This window comes from Monodelphis domestica, chromosome 6 (assembly GCF_027887165.1).
Source record: "Monodelphis domestica isolate mMonDom1 chromosome 6, mMonDom1.pri, whole genome shotgun sequence".
Classification (NCBI taxonomy): Eukaryota; Metazoa; Chordata; class Mammalia; order Didelphimorphia; family Didelphidae; genus Monodelphis; species Monodelphis domestica.
In genome coordinates this window covers 7,445,906-7,458,685 of record NC_077232.1, presented here as the reverse complement: position 1 = coordinate 7,458,685, position 12,780 = coordinate 7,445,906, and positions in this window count along the sequence as shown.

Below are 12,780 nucleotides of genomic sequence, written 5' to 3'. Positions count from 1 at the left end.
GTGCACAGGATGGGGCCCTGCTGCTGGCCCTCCATCCCAGCTTTGGTTCTAGATTTAGAGCCAAAGGAGAAGCCCCTGGAAGGTAGAGCCAGATTCCTCCACTGCAATGGCCCTCGGCTCTGGGGAGGCGGCCTGGGCCCTCGGGTGCTCTCAGGCGGCCTCTGGAGGGCCCCGGCCAGGCCTGTCCCGTAAGCATGGAGGAAGCTCAAAGAGGGCCCCCAGAGGAGACGTCCGGACAGCCCTGTCCCCCCTCCCTCCGAGGCTGTGCTCCGAGCCCAGACCCGGCGTCAAGGCCAGCCACCCGGATCCCGACAGCCCCCAGGGCCCCCTCTTCTTCCACACATGGAGCCCAGAGTCCAGTCCTTCCCCTTGAGCCGCTCAGGGGCCTGGACTCAGCTCCTCCCAGGCCCAAGACTACAGCCGAGACTTTGGCCCCTCGGCCCAGCCTCGGAGCCTGTTTATGATGTTACACCACAGGCTTCAGCCCACAAGTGGGAGCTCATTCTAGGACCGACAGACAGACCGAGGAACAGAGGGAGAGAGACAGACAGAGACAGAGAGATAAAGAGAGAGACAGAGATAAGAGAGAAGCTGGGAGAGAGAGACAGGAAGAGAGAGACAGAGATAAAGAAAGAGACAGATAAAGGGAGGGAGGGAGGGAGACAGAGAGAGAGAGAAAGAGAGACAGACAGAGGGAGAGAGAAAGGAAAGGAGGGAGGGAGACAGAGAGGGGGAGAGAAAAGGATCGAGAGAGGGAGAAGGAAAGACAGGAAGAGGGACAGAGAGAGACAGAAAGCAAGAGGGGGAGGCAGAGAGAGATGATGAATAATAGATTGGTAGGTGATGGGTAGATAGATTATAGTTGGATAATAGATAGGTAGGTAGGTAGATAGATATAGATATATCTAGAGAGAGAGATGAGAGATAATCGATAGAGGACAGACAAATAGATAGATGATAGATCCATATAGATAAATCTACAGATTGGTAGATGACAGATAAGTAGGTAAACAGAGCACCTGGGTCTGCAGTAAGAAACATTCATCTTCCCAAATTTAAATCTGGCCCCAGACACTTGCTAGCTGGGTGACCCTGGGCAAGTCACTTCATGCTGTTTGCCTCAGTTTCCTCATCTGTAAAATGAGCTGGAGATGGATATGGCCAATCCCTCCAACGTCTTTGGCGAGACAACTCCAAATGGGATGACGAAGGATGTGGCCACCAGCTAGGTTCCCCAGTGGGCTTCAGTTGGATGCCCTGAGGGTCTCCCCAGCCCTCCCAAAGATCTTCACCCTTCCTTTACCTTCTTGCGGCCTATTGGCCCCTTCCTCCCTCTAAGGCCTCCCCCCTTTGCCAGCTGAAATCCCAGATCTCCAATGGTTTCCCGTATAATTGCATAACATTTTCAGCATCTTTTCAGAATTCTAAAAACCGAAACCCTAAAGCCACCACCTTCAGAACCTGGAAGGGATCTCAGAGGCCATCTAATCCAGCCCTCTCCCCACTTCATTTTTCAGAGGAGGAAACCGAGGCCCAGAGAGGGGAATGGACGGGTCCAAGGTCCTACGAATTAAAACAAAACAAAAAGCAGAGACAAGATCTGACTCTCCTGCCCCCAAGCCCAAGGACACGTTGGCCAAGCCCTAGGGAGGCTCTTTTGTACCCTCTAGTGTCTTAGGCTGGCAATGCAGGAGGGGAAAGGAAGAAGGAATCTCCTTCCTGGAGGAAGATACAGCCAGGATTGCATCTGTCCTAGAATTCAGAGCTGAGAAAGCTCATTTGGTCCCACAGTCTCACTGTACAGATGGGGAAACTGAGACCTAGAGAGAGGCACAGACTCACCCAAAGTCACACTGGTAGGTCGTGGCAGGATTCAAACCAGCCCTCTGACTCCAGACTCCACACTCTAACTATAACCCGGAGTCTCTGATCTGAAAGCGACCTCAGAACATGGAGCCTCCTCTCGCCTGAACACGTCTTTCCCCGACAATCTTGACAAGTGGCCATCAGCCCTTTGCTTGAAGCCCTCCCCTGAAGGGGCTCGACAGGAAAGTCCGTGTATTTATAACAGAGAAATCAGCACTTGGTACAAGGCAGGGGCTGACTTATCGTATTGTTTATTATCTAGAGTTGAGGAAATGATGGTGAAAATAATGCAGGTTAAACTTGAAAGTGGGTCATGGTTAAACTTTCTTGGAGAGCCGGTTGTTAAACATCTATCAACCCATTACTAAGGGGAACCTGCCATTTTCCGGGGCATTCTTCCTACTACCCTTCAGAACCACTCTGATTGGTAGAAAGCCATTAAGCTGAAATCTATCCCTTTGAAACTTGTGCTCAATGAAGATCCAACTCATTGTACCTCAGTTTCCTCATCTGAAAAACAAGAGAGTAGAACTCTGACCTTTTGGGTCCCTTTCACCTCTACATCTGTGTGATCCTATGATGTCCCAAGCTGAAGGCAGCAATCCCATCTTTTACATCTCTCTCTTCTTCAAGCGAAATATTCCTGGTTCCTTCTGCTAATCTTCCTCTGGGGAGGAAGCCCTTAACCAATGGCTGTGCCTGCCCTCCTCCAGTCCCTTCCAACCCCTTGATCTCCTTTCTGAAATGGGTAGCTTTGGAGATAATTTATCTTGAAGGCTATTTCAATGGGAGGTCTACGCCTCCTGCAGATAGTGCTGGTGAGGAAAAATAGTGGAGCCTGGGAGTCGGGATGCCTGGACCCCTAAGTCATCTAAACTGGGGGACCTTGAGCTGGTCATGGTCTTCAAAACTGATCTCATCTTCACAGTGAGGGACCAGTCGAGGCTCTCCCTAGGGTTGTCTCCAGGTCCATTATTTCCTTTTTTGACTCCGTCAGGCAGCTCATATTCCATGTTCTTGGATCCCTTCCACCTCAAAAAGTAAGTTATACAAATATATATTAAGAAAGCAGGGACTGGAGGCAGCTAGGTGGCTCAGTGGATAGAGAGCCAGCCTGGAAACAGGAGGTCCTAGTTTCAAATCTGGATTCAGAACCTTCCTGGCTATGTGCAAGTCACCTAACTCTCAGTGGTTAGTCCAATGATGGCAAACCTATGGCACAGATGCCAAAGATGGCATGCAGAGTGCTCTCTGTAGGCGCTCAGCCACCCTCCCCCATCCCAGGGTTCATTAATAGAAAGGTAGAGGGACTTAGGCAGAGCTGCTCCCCTCTCCCTCTCCACCATGCCTGAGGACATTTTTTTTTCACATCCCCTGCCCCTCTGCCCAGCAGCCAGTGGGAGCTCACAGAGGGTAAGGTGGACAGCTTACAGTGTTGGGGTCACTCCCCTCCCCCTCTCTACACTGGCTGAAGACATTCCTCACTTCACCCACCAATCCAATGGGAGCACTTTCTCCCTCCCCTGTGTGGGGTAAGAGAAGGGTGGGGTGTGCTTGGTACTTGGTGTGGGGGAGGATCATGGCACTCCATTTTTGAAAGGTTCACCATCATTGGTCTAGCCCTTACCACTCTTCTGCCTTGGAATCAATACTTAGTATTGATTCTAAGACAGAAGGTAAGGGGAAGGAAGGAAGGAAGGAAGGAAGGAAGGAAGGAAGGAAGGAAGGAAGGAAGGAAGGAAGGAAGGAAGGAAGGAAGGAAGGAAGGAAGGAAGGAAGGAAGGAAGGAAGGAAGGAAGGAAGGAAGGAAGGAAGGAAGGAAAGCAGAAAGATAGATGGATGCTGAATCTAATTAAATGACATTTAATTGGGATAAATTGAAAAGTCCTTCATCCGGGTTCAAAGAGTACACTAGCAGACCCAATAACAAATAATTCCTGTAAAATCATCCTGGGGGTTTCAGCCAGTAGATTCTCCTTCTTGGGTATCGGGGCAGCAGAGGAACCAGGATTTTGACCTCCTAATATGTTGCCACTGAGAAGCAGACCTGTTGGTTGGTTTGGGGGGCTTAGTGGTCCTGGAGTCACCTGATGCTCAGCCAGAGAGCCATGTTGCCTACAACATTCCCTCTCTCACATGTGCCTTTGTTCTCCCATGCCAGTACATGTCCTCCCTCCTCACTTCTTTCTCTGAGAATTCCCAGCTTCCTTTGCAGTACAGCTCTAGTGTACCTCCCACATGAGGCCTCCTCTGATCCCCTCAGCTGCTCAGGTCTCCCACCCTGAATCTCCTTGTATTTATTTCCTATAGGTAAAGGGGGTCTCTGATGGAACTGAAGAGTTTTCAGAACAATCTGATAATACAATAAAAACAGCCTCATAAAATTGCAGACCATCCAACAAAGGCAGCAGCATCCCCCCTGGTGTCCTGTACACAACAGTCTGCCCCCTTCCACCCCCACTTAAGGGAGTCAGACGGAAAGCCAGTTACAGGGGAAGGAAGGTCCTCAGCTCTTGAGTGAACGCTTCCCTTTTTCTCTCATTTCTTTTAGAGATGCAGCAAGGATGGGGAGGGATTTCTCTCTCCTCTCCTCCATATATTAGCAATACAGCAGATGCGCCTGGCCAAGTGTGGCTGCACAGTAGAATCAAGCAGGGGCCAGCGCCTGGAGTTCGAGTCCTGATCTGCAGATGATAGACCCCATCCCCCAGACTCCTTCTAGTCCTATGGTATGGTCTCCAGGGTACCAGCTGTCGATGTGGAATCTAGAAACCCCCAAACTTGTAGCCTAGTAAGATCTGCTGAACCCCAAGTTTAGTCAGTTTGAAAGATGAAGACCCCAAAGCTTGTCTCTGTTCCCCTGAGAATCCACCCTGAAGGGAGTCTTAGACTAGCAGTTTCAGGCTGAACAATAGACCTTAAGGTATTTAATGGACTTAGTTAGGTGGAGTTAACAGATTTTAATCAAATGCTAAAATATCCTTCTTCCCAGTAGCTTCTCCCATCCCATCAGAGACCCTGTCCTAAGAAGATCAGCATCTGGGCAAGGACCATCTTTTTAGTATCCAGTGTAAGCAGCCCCTTCCCTTATACCCCACTCTCTAGCTAGGATTCCTTTCCCAAGTTTGATTGTATGGGGTCACTATAATTTGAACCCTCCCATTTCCTTGTGACCCTGGTAATGTCAATCAATCATCTTTCCCTTGGTTTCCCAAAAGGTATATAAGTTCCCCAAATTCTTTTGTTCCTTGGAGTTGTCACCTAGCGCGGTGGCGCTCCCAGGAGTACAGCACTGAACTCCTATCCATGATTAGAGAGTGGTTTTTCTGACTATTTAATAGTTCCGTGTTTTTCCCAGTTTAACACAGCTGTGGTCACTGCCATCAAACAGAATTCAGTAGAGGGTAGCAGCACCCAGCCATGACCAGTGAAAAAGAATCTGAGAGAAATTACTTGAGATTAAAGTCATTCCTAGAACCAGGAAGACATTAGCCACACCTGAGGCAGGAGGTGGCCCTCCTGGCCCTAAGGATTCCCTGTGTGTGTGCCTCTCCACTTAGAACCTCTATGTGCGCCCACTCCTCCCACACAATGGATGCCAAGTGTGGTAGAGCTGATGTTGTATTAGCTTTTAGTATTTTAGTATTTACTATATTTAGTATTACCTTTTCTTACTAGAGCATTTCAATGAATGCTTTTTCTTTGAGCCAATTGTCCCCTCTGGCTGACAACACCAAGGGGGAGGGGGCGGAATGAAGACTCACAGAGTACCCTGGACCTTAGGTAATCGTTCTTTTGGGGGACACAATCTGCCAGGGCAAGTTGGAAGTAGGGTAGGTACCCCAGGAGGATAGGATTAGGGAGGATGGGATCATGTCTGTTTGCTAGCCAAGGAGTTAAGGGCAGAGTCTAAGCTTTGCTCCAGGCCATGGGACTTGCCCTTGGAGGGGAAAGACTGGGGGGAAGTCCCTGATGTTGGGGAAATTGACGGCAGAAGGAGAAGGGGATGGCAAAGGCTAGATGGATAGATGAAACAATGAACATGAGTTTGGATGCAGCCTTGGGGAGAGAGTGAAGGACAGAGGAGCCTGGTGGGCTCTGGTCTAGGGGGTCACAAAGAGTTGAACATGATAGAACACCAAACAGTTGATGCAGTGAAGAAGGCTCAGGACTGGGAGTCAGGAACACCAGGTCCTATTCCTGATGGCCAGTAACTGTAGCTAATTCCTCTCTGGACTCCATTCCCAATTCTCCACACTTTCCCCACCCTGAAACAGCAGGGAGTTCATTCAGCCCCTGCAGCCCCTGCCCCTATGGGTTGATTTCCCCCAAAATGCCCATCGTAAAGAAAGTGCCCAGGCCAGCCATATCGTCATTCCTTTCCAGGCTCCAGTGCTAAAGACCAAATTTCTCTATCATGTCCTCGCAAGAGCATCATCCCATTCCCCTGCTCACCATCCCCTGTTCTTCAGCTGCCTTTTCTATAGCATCCGTTCCCATTAGAAGGTAAGCATTCCTGCTGAAAAGACCAGAGCTGTGGAGAAACTTGGAAATGCAAACACAGCAGTAAAGAGAACCATCAAAAAGGGAACTATTGGGTAGGACTTTAAGGGGAAGGATGAAGAGTTTGCCATCCAACCTTGAAGCCAGAAGAGTTCAGAGAGGCAGTGCTTGAAGAGGGAGGGAGCCTGAAAGGAGAAAGGAGAGGGGAAGGCGGGAGATACACTAGGAAACAAAGGAGAAGACTGAGACGGGAACCTCTCTGGCATAAACAGTGGGGCCAGATAACAGGAGTATGAGAGTACCTTGGGTCGGAACCTGACCTGATGCTGAGAGAAGTTAGCAGAACCAAGAGAACAACCTGTTTTATAAATATATGTTTAATATAAAGACATTATGTATTTGCATATTCATGTATCATATTTATTATCATGTTATGTATTATATTTAAGAGGATATAGAAATGGAAAATGTTTATATGGTATATTTGTATATTATTATATAACATTTCTTATCATATATTATAATTATATGACAGGATATAGAAGCATAAAATATGTGCATTATATATTTGTAGATTGATGGATCATATTTATTATGATGTTATATTTCTAGAACAGGATATATAAATATAAATATATGTTTACATAAATCCATGATATATTTGTACATTATTATATAGCATTTGTTAGTACATATTACAGCTGTATGAGAGGATATAGAAGCATAAAATATATTATATACATTATATATTTGTAGATTAATGGATATTATCATGTTATATACTCTATTTATGTAATAAGATACATACAAATAAGCATAACCCCATGGTATATTTGTATGTTAATGTCTAATATTTGCTATCACATATATTATATGAAATAATAGGAGATATGAATATAAGCTAAATGCATGATATATTTATATATTATTCCATTTCTATTTGCATAGGCTTGTATAAATCCATGGTATATGCGTATGCTATTATCCGCTATTTATGATTATATTCTACATCATACATAGACCATGTCCTCTGCATGACATCTTTGTCTTATTTAATATTTCTCTGTATGTTACATTGCTATGAAAGACCTTTAAAATGTTTGCTACTAAAACTCCATTGGGAAGACGTGAGACGTCGGCGAGGGGGCCCGCGGGGGTCCACTGGGGCACGTAAGTGGCCTTGTTTTGCTTTGGGAGAGAAGAAGGGGAGTGGACAGGGCGGCTGCTTGTTAACTGCAAGAAGAAAAGGCTTAGGGATTCTGATGAAGGCAATGAGCCTGGCTCCAGAGAGTGCCGCCCCTGCCAGAGAGAGGATGCCACGCACCTTTTGGGACATGACCAATGATCTTGCTTGCCTGCATTTTGGGGGCATTTAATAATAATAAGGTATTGTAGTGGATAGAGCTCTGGCTTTGGACTCAGGAAGATCTGAGTTCGAATCCGACCTCCTATGGGATCCTGGGCAAGTCATATAGCCGCGGTTTGCCTCGGTTTCCTCATCTGTAAAATGGGCACAATACTCACACCTCTCTCAGAGTTTTTGTGAGGATCAAAGGAAATCCTATTTATGAGGTGTTTAGCCTACTTCCTGGCACCTGGTAAGTGCTATATATGCAAAGCACTTCCTAGAAACCATTCTGGGTGGTAGATGCAGTTAATTAGGATGTTGTTATGGGGGCAGCTGGGTAGTTCAGTGGATGGAGAGCCAGGCCTAGAGATGGGAGGTCCTGGGTTCGAATGTGGCCTCGGACACTTCCTAGCTGTGTGACCTTGGCCAAGTCACTTCCCAGACTGCCTCAATCCTAAAGCAGAAGGAAAGGGATGTCTAAAAAGCCGATACTAAGTATCTGTTCTAAGACAGAAGAGCAGGCACGGCTGCGCATTTGGGGTGAAGTGACTTGCCCAGGGTCACCCAGCTAGGACACGGCTGAGGCCACATTTGAACCCAGGCCAGACTCTCTCTCCACTGGGTCAGCCAGCTGTCCTGGCTCCTCACCCTTCCAGATTCCATACAAAGTCTTGTGTTTGAGCTTCCCAGCGCCCTCCTGGGCCCCCTCCTGCTTTCCCAGCCTTGGACTACGCTTCCCTGTACACGTTCCACCGGGGACACTGACTCACTGTTTCCTGCCTCCGCGCCATTCCCCAGGCTGCCGCCGTGCCTGCAGCGGCGTCCCTGCTGTGCCTGACTTCGCACCCTCTGCCCCGCCCCCCCTCCGGGCCCCCGGAGCCCTCCACCCAGGGCCTCGTTTCTGCGGGGCCCTGCGCTGGGCCGGCACCCACGAGGCGTTAGACGGACGTCTCCCCTCGGCCAACCCGGGCTCCGGGCTGCCCTGCAGCCTCGACCCCGTCCCCTGGAGCCCGCGCCCGAGCCGCTGCGGCTTCCCGCTGACTCACTCCGGCCCCCAGACACGGCGGTCACGGGAGGCGGGGGGGGGAGGGGGGGGCCTGACGGTAAACAGGAAGCCCCCCCTTCGGTCCTGGCCCCGCCCTCCCCGATTCTCGCCAGCACGAACCATTTACCGGACTGGGCTGGGCGGGCGTCCACGAGGGATGTGCCAGAGCAGCCTCTCGGAGCGGGACCCTCCCGAACCGGGCTGGACGTGGGTTGGAGAAAGACACGGGGACCACTAGGACCGCGAGCCCCGACCGCGGAGAGCCTCCCGCTTCATTTCCCGTCTCTGTCGCTTTGAGATCACCTTCACTTTCCGCGGGTCCTTTCCCCTCCCCCGCGGAGAAAGCCAAGCCTCACGGAGCCTCTTCGGCCCTGCAGATGGGCTCGGCGGCCGCGAGGGGGGCGGACTTGTGGGCGCCTTCGCGGGCTCTGACAGGAAGCGGACCCCCAAGGGCGGGCGGCTTCTCTTTGTGGCTCCAGAAGGAGGGAGGACTCGAGTCCTGGCGGGGTCTGGCTGGCTGCCTGTACCCCCCCCCCCCCATATTCCCCGCAGTCACCCTGGCCTGCTGTCTCCCAGGCAACACTGTATCACCGAGGAAGGGCTGGGCAATGGGGGGGGGGGGGGTTGAAGTGACTCGACCAGGGTCACCCCGCTAGGAAGAGTGAGGGCACATTGGAACCCAGCCCCCCCCCCCCTCCAGGTCGGGCTCGCCATCCCCGAAAGGTCAGCATGAAATAATGACGACTGTTCTAGGCAGCCACAGAAAGGAATATTTGAAGAGTAACTTGTGACTGTCTCTGCCCGGAGAATGAACTGATAACAACAGAAACAGTTTCTAGAGAAATACTTTTGTGTCGGGGGATCCTGTCTATGGTGCAGGGAGGGAGGGAGGGGCTGAGATACGGGCCAATAAATTCCATTAAAGATCATCCTAAGGGGTGGCTGGGTAGCTCAGTGGACAGAAAGCCAGGCCCAGCGATGGGAGGTCCTGGGTTCAAATTCAGCCTCTGACACTTGCCAGCTGTGTGACCCTGGGTGAGTCACTTAACCCCCATTGCCTAGCCCTTCTGCCTTGGAAGATGGAAGGTGAGGGGTTAAAAAAAAGATCATCCTAAATAAAAAGAAGGAAAAAGGGATAATGAAAGTGTATCTAAGGGAGAAAAAAGATGCTATATAGGGAAGGAGAGAGAAAACACATTTCCACACATTTTTACCAACAACATTTAAAATAAAATAAAATAATAAAGTACAATTTTATACTACTAATAAAAATGGAAGGGGGGTCAAAGCCCACATTCTCTATCATCTAAATCAGTCACAAATGCTTCTGTTCATCTGATCGAGATTTTTTTTTTTTAAGGGCAGGGAGGTAGCTCAGTGGTTAGAGTGCCAGGCCCAAAATCAGGAAGACTCATCACCTTCTTAATGATTTCAAATCTGGCCTCAGATACTTACTGTGTGACCCTGGGCAAGTCACTTAATCCTGTCAAATGAGCTGGAGAAGGAAATGGCAAGGCACCCTAGGAATCCCTGCCAAGAAAACTCCAAATGGGGTCAAGAAGAGTTGGGTACAACTGAATGAAATGTCCCACATTTCATCTTTGGAAACGTCTTTTCACACAGATAAGCCCTTGTATCTGTCCATGTGTACAATCTTCATATAAATGTATTTAACCTGTAGAAGGCATTTAGGGAATTCTATCAGGTTCTTCCATGGACCTTTCCCTTCTTGGCGTGGCATTACAGGGTAGATTAATCCCTTCCAGTCAAAGGTTAGGTGGAAGTTATTCGATGGAATCGGTTAAATGGATTTTGAAATTTAGACATTTCTTTTGCTCTTGCGTGGAGTTGTGAAACAAATGCTGCTGGAACTGTAGTTTGGGCTCAGGAAATAATTCACTGCTTATTTGTGCGGGAATGGAGATCTCTTCTCCCTTCTCAGCTTAGCTTTGACAGCACAGGAAGTGTCTACAAAGTGGCTCCACGTTGCTTGGGATTCAAATAATATTCCTTGTCATCGAATTGATTTTGCTACAATATAAGAAGTTCCACATCAACAGGCTTGTTTTGTCTCGCCAATTTAGGTTGAATCCCTTAAGAAGTACTCAAATAACTCAGTGGAATTGCTTGTCAGCTCTGGGAGAAGGAAGGGAAGAAGGGCAGAGAAAGAACACGAAACAAACATGTAACCATGGAAGAATATTTAAATAAAAAATTTAAAAATAAAATAAATAGCAAAAAAACAACAACCCATTTTATCAAGTAGGCAGCAAAACTGATTTCCAAAGCCATTCAGTATTCAAGATACTGGTTGAGAGGGCTGCTTCTCAATTAGAAAAATTTCAGTCTTGGCCCTGAACTCAAAAATCATCGCTTTTTCCTCTTCTTTTTTCTGTTTTCACATGATGATATCCATCTGGCACTGGAAACAAAAAGTAACTAAGATGTTGTGGCCCTTGAAACATTGTTGAGGGGGCAGCAAGGTTGCTTAGTAGATTGAGAGCCAGGCTTGGAGATGGGAGGTCCTGGGTTCAAATTTGACCTTAGATACTTTCCAGCTGGGTAACCCCCAACGCCTAGCCCTTGGAACTCTTCTGCCTTAGAACTAGTACAGAGTATTGTTTCTAAGAAGAAACGTAAAGGTTTAAACAACAACAACAACAACATTGTTGAATTGTAACTGAGTCACTGTGATTTGTGGGGCAGCAAGAAGCAATGCAAAACTGTCAGAGAATCCCATATGGTTTCTGATGCAACTACTGCCATTGTGGCAGGAAAGTAGCCAGTGGCAACCTGTAAATGATCAAACACAACTGTGTTTCCACAAAGCTTTATTTATGGACACAAATTCCGATTGCACATATTTTTCATGGCACAAAAATTTTATTTTCTTTTTTATTTTTTTAATCATTTAAAAATGTAAAAGCTGTTGTTAGCTTCTAGGCCAAACAAAAACAGGCTGTGGGCTGGATTGGGCCCAGGACTAGCGTTGGTGGATCTCAGGATAAGAATCTCCCAGAGATGATACAAGAAGAAATGAATTCTTCATTGAGGAGAGATCAAAACTCAGGCTCAGAGAGAATGAGCCCAGCCAGGAGAGGGACTCTGTCCACAGGCTCTAGAACTGAAAGTCAGGGGCCACAATGGGGTGGGCTCCAAGGCTTGAAAGGTTCCAAATTCCAAGAGTAGCCTGTGGAGCTTGAGACCACGTACTCCTGGCCTCCAACTTTCGGATCCCTTATCTTTGGAGACTTTGGTGGGGCCAACGAGGAACTGAGAATCAAATTGGGGTTTGGACCTCAGTTTGGTGGTCTTTGACAGAAATTGGGGAGATAGAAGGCTGCTGGGCTTAGTGGGAGAGACCGTGCGTTCTGTTGGGGATGTGTTGAGTTCGAAATGCCCATCAGAACATTCAGTTTGGGATGCATCAAGGGCATTGGTGATACAGGACGGGAACTCAGGAGAGAGACTGGGGCTGGATTATGGGTAGGATCATAGGCTTGGAGATGATGACTGAACTCGGGAGCTGAGGAGGCCCCCTAAGAAAGAATGTAGACAGAGAAGAGAGCCCAAGACAACAATTCAGGACACCTAAAATAAAGGGTCCTGAAGCAAGTCCTGAAGCTCTGGAGAGGCTCTCCTAGGAGAAGGTTGTCTCCAGTCAGGTCTGCTTCTCTTATGGCCCCAACTGGAGGTTTTTCACTTCCTGTTGGTCCCCTCTGGGGAACTGTGAGCAGTGAGCATTCGCCTGTGGTCTGATCAGAGCAGAGGATGGTGGTCCCAAAGCACACCATAGCTCTCATGGCAGCCCAAGGTCCCATTCACTCTCTCCAATAAAACCCAATGAATTTTTCAGAAAAACTGCTGCCTGGTCATATATTCCTGATCAAATGGGGCCCTTCCCCCCTTTTTTAAAGTTATTTAATTAATTAATTTAGAATATTTTTTTCATGGTTACAAGATTCATGTTCTTTCCCTGCCCTTCCCCAAACCCCATCCTGTAGCTGATGCACAATTC